We start from the raw sequence: 5,195 nt of genomic DNA on the forward strand, positions 1-5,195 counted from the left end.
TTTACAAATCTGGGGAGCAGTCTGTGATTCTCGTATGAAGGGACCGATCATTTATTCATTTGAACCCACAGGTTGGAGCGTTGAAAAAAAACCGCTGTGAATTCACATCCAAGCGAAACGCTGTTTTGTGGATATGTCAGTTTGGTCTGCCTTTAGTCAGCTTCAGCTACATAAAGATATATATATATATTCCTTTTTCTCCCCCTCCTTTATTTCAACAACTCTCCGTGTATTTGACATGCTGATCATCGACAGTGTAAAGACACGTATTGAGAAGGAGGGTGACTGACAAATTTTGTTTTAAAGTCATAATTATTCAAACGAGCAGGGTACCAACCGAGCTGTTGTCAGTTTATCTCAGTGGGAATGTATGTAGTTTCCAAGAAATTACATACCAGTATTTAATATATAGTTCTAGCATGCAAGTTTATGAGACCCAGTCCATCTACGAGCAAATTAAAGTAATAGCTGACAAGGCATATTTATTTAACATTTTTACCGAAAATGGAAACTACTTTTAATATAGAATCTACATGTAAATGAGATTAGACAAAAAACAGAATCGCATTGTCATATCTTAATGATAATATTTTATATGCATATATCTAGGATGGTTGATTATGTGTAGTGGGCAGGGTAGAACTTATTGTAAAATAACACAAATTCCCAGATAGCATTCAGACGTTGGCCCAACGTTGACAATGGTTTTGCCAACATTGCCAACGTTAACGTTGGGCCAACGTCCGAATGCTATCTGGGTTAGGGTTTTTCGACGTGTCAATAATGTGTACGAATTTTAACGGAGGCACTATCCTGCCAATACCGTACAACACATACAGCTTTATTCAAGAAACTACTAGTATACAAAAAAAACCCAGCACGAACTGAAGAAGGTGCAGTGTTCTTAACGAGGACGTACTCACCCATTTTAGATTGAATGAACTGAGATTTTCCCGAAATGGAAAAAGACACACAAATCCTTCTCCGCTCTAATCCCGTGTAGGCTCCATAGTGTGTGACAGCACGAAACCTGAATCCGGAAACAACTGCTTCATGTCTAATGGTCACACTTTGTCGTTTCCTCAAATGTAATAATTATTATTAGTTGTTAACACAGATATGAATACACATGTCAGTAAATCTTAGAATATTTTTAATAGTGGAAGTTCTAGCCAGCTTCTAGCAATAACAGTAGTTTATAGTTCTAAATCTTGTACCACTACTACTACTGCTACTACAACTACTATTACTACTACTACTACTGCTGCTACTACTACTACTACTACAACTACTACTACTATTACTACTACTACTACTACTACTACTACTGCTGCTACTACTACTACTACTACTACTGCTGCTGCTACTACTACTACTACTGCTACTGCTACTGCTACTACAACTACAACTACTACTACTACTACTACTACTACTACTACTACTACTACTACAACTACTACTACTGCTACAACTACTACTACTACTACTACTACTACTACTAGTTGTTGTAGTAGTAGTAGTATGGAAAAAAACGGTTACTAGGCCAATAAAGTTTACCAGTTATGTTTACGAAATACAAACAGTCAGCAGTGATTGAATACTGACATAAATCTGATATTCTATATTAATATATCAATATGGATAAAATATGCAGGGAATTCTTCTATTTTTAAACCGCCATATAGCTGGAATATTGCCGAGTGCGGCGTAAAACAAAACTAAACTTACTCTATTTTTAAACTTTATAAAGACACCTCTGGGTTTGCAGTTTGTTGTTCAATATGAAATTAACACTTTTACTTACCACTTTGACGAGTAGATAATTCTTCCAAGCTGGAAGTGGAACCCAGCGGTGTTACTTAACACCAGGAAGGGTTCAGCCCACTCTCTTCAAACACATCCTGCTTCAACTGATTCATGCGTACTGGGCAGACCCCCTCCAGCTCGTCGAGTACTGTGTCATTATGCACAGGCGATTGTATAGACACCACACATACAAACGTGTTATGCCAAGTCTAAAGAGTTGCTCGACAAAAAGCACCATGGTCAAGACTGACGATAAGTTTCCGACTATATTTAATTTTGAAAAAAACAAATACAACCTTTTAAAGTGAAAAGGAGACCCCGCGAGTTGGGACAACCTAAACCCGACGACATCTAGATTTGCTTCGTCTAGGGATTTACCACTACAGAAAGAGCTGGGCGGAAGGGAAAATAATGCGGTACATGGACTGGGAGACAGACTACATGGTCACAGCCAACGCACATTGCTTATCTAAATCCCTTTCAATTGGACTTGTCCATTCACATTCTCTATGTAAGCGCTAGAGAGTGCATCAAACGCTATCTCTGTGTTAGTGGGAGTCAACAACGGATCGATTGAGACAGACCGTGTAGACTGATTTTGCAGACAAATAAGGTGTTAGCAAGACGTGAATGAGCATGGTCAAATTTTCTGGGACTGTCACCTCGCCCGAGCCAAGTCTCCTTTTAATGTGTTGCATGTGCGTTTTATTTGACGCCGCACTCCATACGAATACAGGCACATATGATGGCGGTCTGTAAATAACAGGGTCTAGTTCTAACCGACAATCCCGAGACTGAAATCAAGAGCATCGGTCTCCAAGGTGACATGCAATAAACAAAATCTCCCACTTCGACCCCCCACCACCCCCTTTTGAAAATGACTTAAGACCACATTGAAGATTCGTTTGCGTTGGCGAAGCAAAGGTGGGGTTCAGGGGGTTCGAACCCCTGAAACAACTCCACCCCCACCCCCCTTTGAAAATTCCTGGATCCGCCCATGCTAGTATTCACCACACGTAGGTTGTTGGGCACTCTGGTTTCACTAGACAGTCTCCATGGGTCAGTGTACTGTTGATCATTAAACTGAAAACATCTGAAAACCCGACCCTATGGAGTATCAGACCACATGCCCTTTATCTAAACTTGTACTCGCACGTTTTTTTAGGCAAATCAATAAATTGTTAAAACAGTCGTACATGGGTCTGAATTGAAGAAAAAGTGTATGTGGCTTCTGGAACACCCATGGGGGATCTTCATGGAGACTATACAGACTCAACCTCAATGGCAGCACCTATAAATGTGATTAAACTCATAATGTAGATGCCGCGCCCCACAGCGAACTTATTACAGGGTGTAGACATAGATTCCAGGCTGTTTTCGTATGATTTTGTGCGTTCATAGATCAAAATGTAGGATGTGAGTTGAAAAAGAAGAGTAATTAAACATTTAACCTGAGATTTAAAGACACATTAATTCCAAAATTGTCACATTTCAGTATCTCTCTCTATTTCTTAGCAGTTACTTTCATTTATATAAAGTTATACATCATTCGCACATTTTGATAAGTCACTTACATTTTCTGTAAATTTAGGTGCCGCTTTATGATTTTGATATTGAGTTTCCTCTTAAACCAAAAGATGTTCCAGCTGTTTGTGTTTATTGTACATGTAGTGAATCCGAGGATGAAATCTATGTATTGTTTGTATACCTTCACATGGTACGGTATATGGTCTCTGGGCTAAGACTGACTGACTGAGTTTAGTTTTACGCCGCTTTTAGCAATATTCCAGCAATATCACGGCGGGGGACACCAGAAATGGGCTTAACACATTTTTCCCATGTGGGGAATCGGACCGGGGTCTTCGGCGTGACGAGCCAACGCTTTAACCACTAGGCTACCCCACCGCCCCCTGGGCTAAGACATAACTGGAACATTTAACATTGATTTAATTCGTGACGGTGTTTAGTTCCTTGACTCCGCTCTTATGGAAGTTTATGATCTACAAGGTTGTTGTTATATATTTTACAGTAGATAGTTCAACTTCAGGGACGTAGGAACGGTTTTCAGAGCCGTGTGTGTGTGTGTGTGTGTGTGTGTGTGTGTGTGTGTGTGTGTGTGTAATTATGAAAAGTATTGAAAATCAAAAAGTGTAGTTATATAGTTATAGTAAGGTAGATATGGTAGATACTAGTATGTTGATTCGTCTTGAAAAAAGTGTGTGTGTGGGGGGGGGGGGGGGGTAAGCCCCCCCTGTTCCTACGCCCCTGAACCTAATGACCACCTACTTGGTGAAATGACAGGGCGTCTGAGGCGTCAGGTTCACGACATCTATAAAAAGTGCAACACGCACATGTAACTACAATCGCTTTGCTAAAGTTAAACACAATCCTGAACGCGAACGTACATCCCGTATCACTAGAATATGTATGAGAAAGGTGTGGGTGAGTTTGACATTTTGGAAATATTTCGGTCATATTTTACGGTGTGCAATTTCAGTATTGGAAGGACGGAGGCCGTAGAAACTACCATTTTGGGAAATCCAAATGCATCCATCGATACGCTGCCGATAGTTCAAGAATATTCAAGTGAGGAATTCATCAATAAAAGCAGTGATCCACATCTAGCGTCACTACGCAAGTGTCACACAATGTCACAATTCAATGTGTCTGTGTTGTTAGAGAGAAACGTACTTTGTTGAGATGTGTCGTTTGGATAATGTGCCAAGTGCAGTACACTTATCCACCTTCTGTTGTGGTTCGCCAGCTCCCTGAGAGTATTATACTCTGTCACTAGACTAGTTGGCGATTCATACTGCCCGTCAAGTGTGTTTACGTTTCCTAGCATATCCCTAGAAAAATATAGTGGTGGTGCGTGGTCCTGTGCACAGAGCTCAGGTCACAAATCAGGTGAAGTTAAGCAACCTTGGGCGTCCCTTGGATTGGTGACCGTGTTTGGCAGCTTGACTCCTGAGAGTGTCTAGGACTTCAGTCCTGTCCAACAACGAAGCACATGCGATACATATGGTCTCACCTTAGGCAAGTGAGGTTGTTCAAACTTGCCTGTTCACCCAGCAGAAAATGGGTACCCGGTGGGATAAGTCATGTGACTATTAACCTTCCAGCACCTCACAGGCAGCTTGCGTTATCTCGGGTAATAAGTTTCAGATTGTAGCGCTGTGTCCCTCCATGGTGCAGAATTCAGCGAATTACAAATGCCCTTATTATTATCATTATAAAAAAATCATAAATATTTATATGCAAACTACAAATGTCTTCGCTTAGTGTTGTCATCTCTCATCGAAACAGTACAAGGCAACTGATGATGTTCCAAATGTATGAAGATACGATTAGTTATCAGCAGAGATGGCTTTTATTAATTATGGATCAAC

Source organism: Haliotis rubra, unplaced genomic scaffold (assembly GCF_003918875.1).
Source record: "Haliotis rubra isolate DU_JTF1 unplaced genomic scaffold, ASM391887v1 Scf51, whole genome shotgun sequence".
In the NCBI taxonomy this organism is placed as follows: domain Eukaryota; kingdom Metazoa; phylum Mollusca; class Gastropoda; order Lepetellida; family Haliotidae; genus Haliotis; species Haliotis rubra.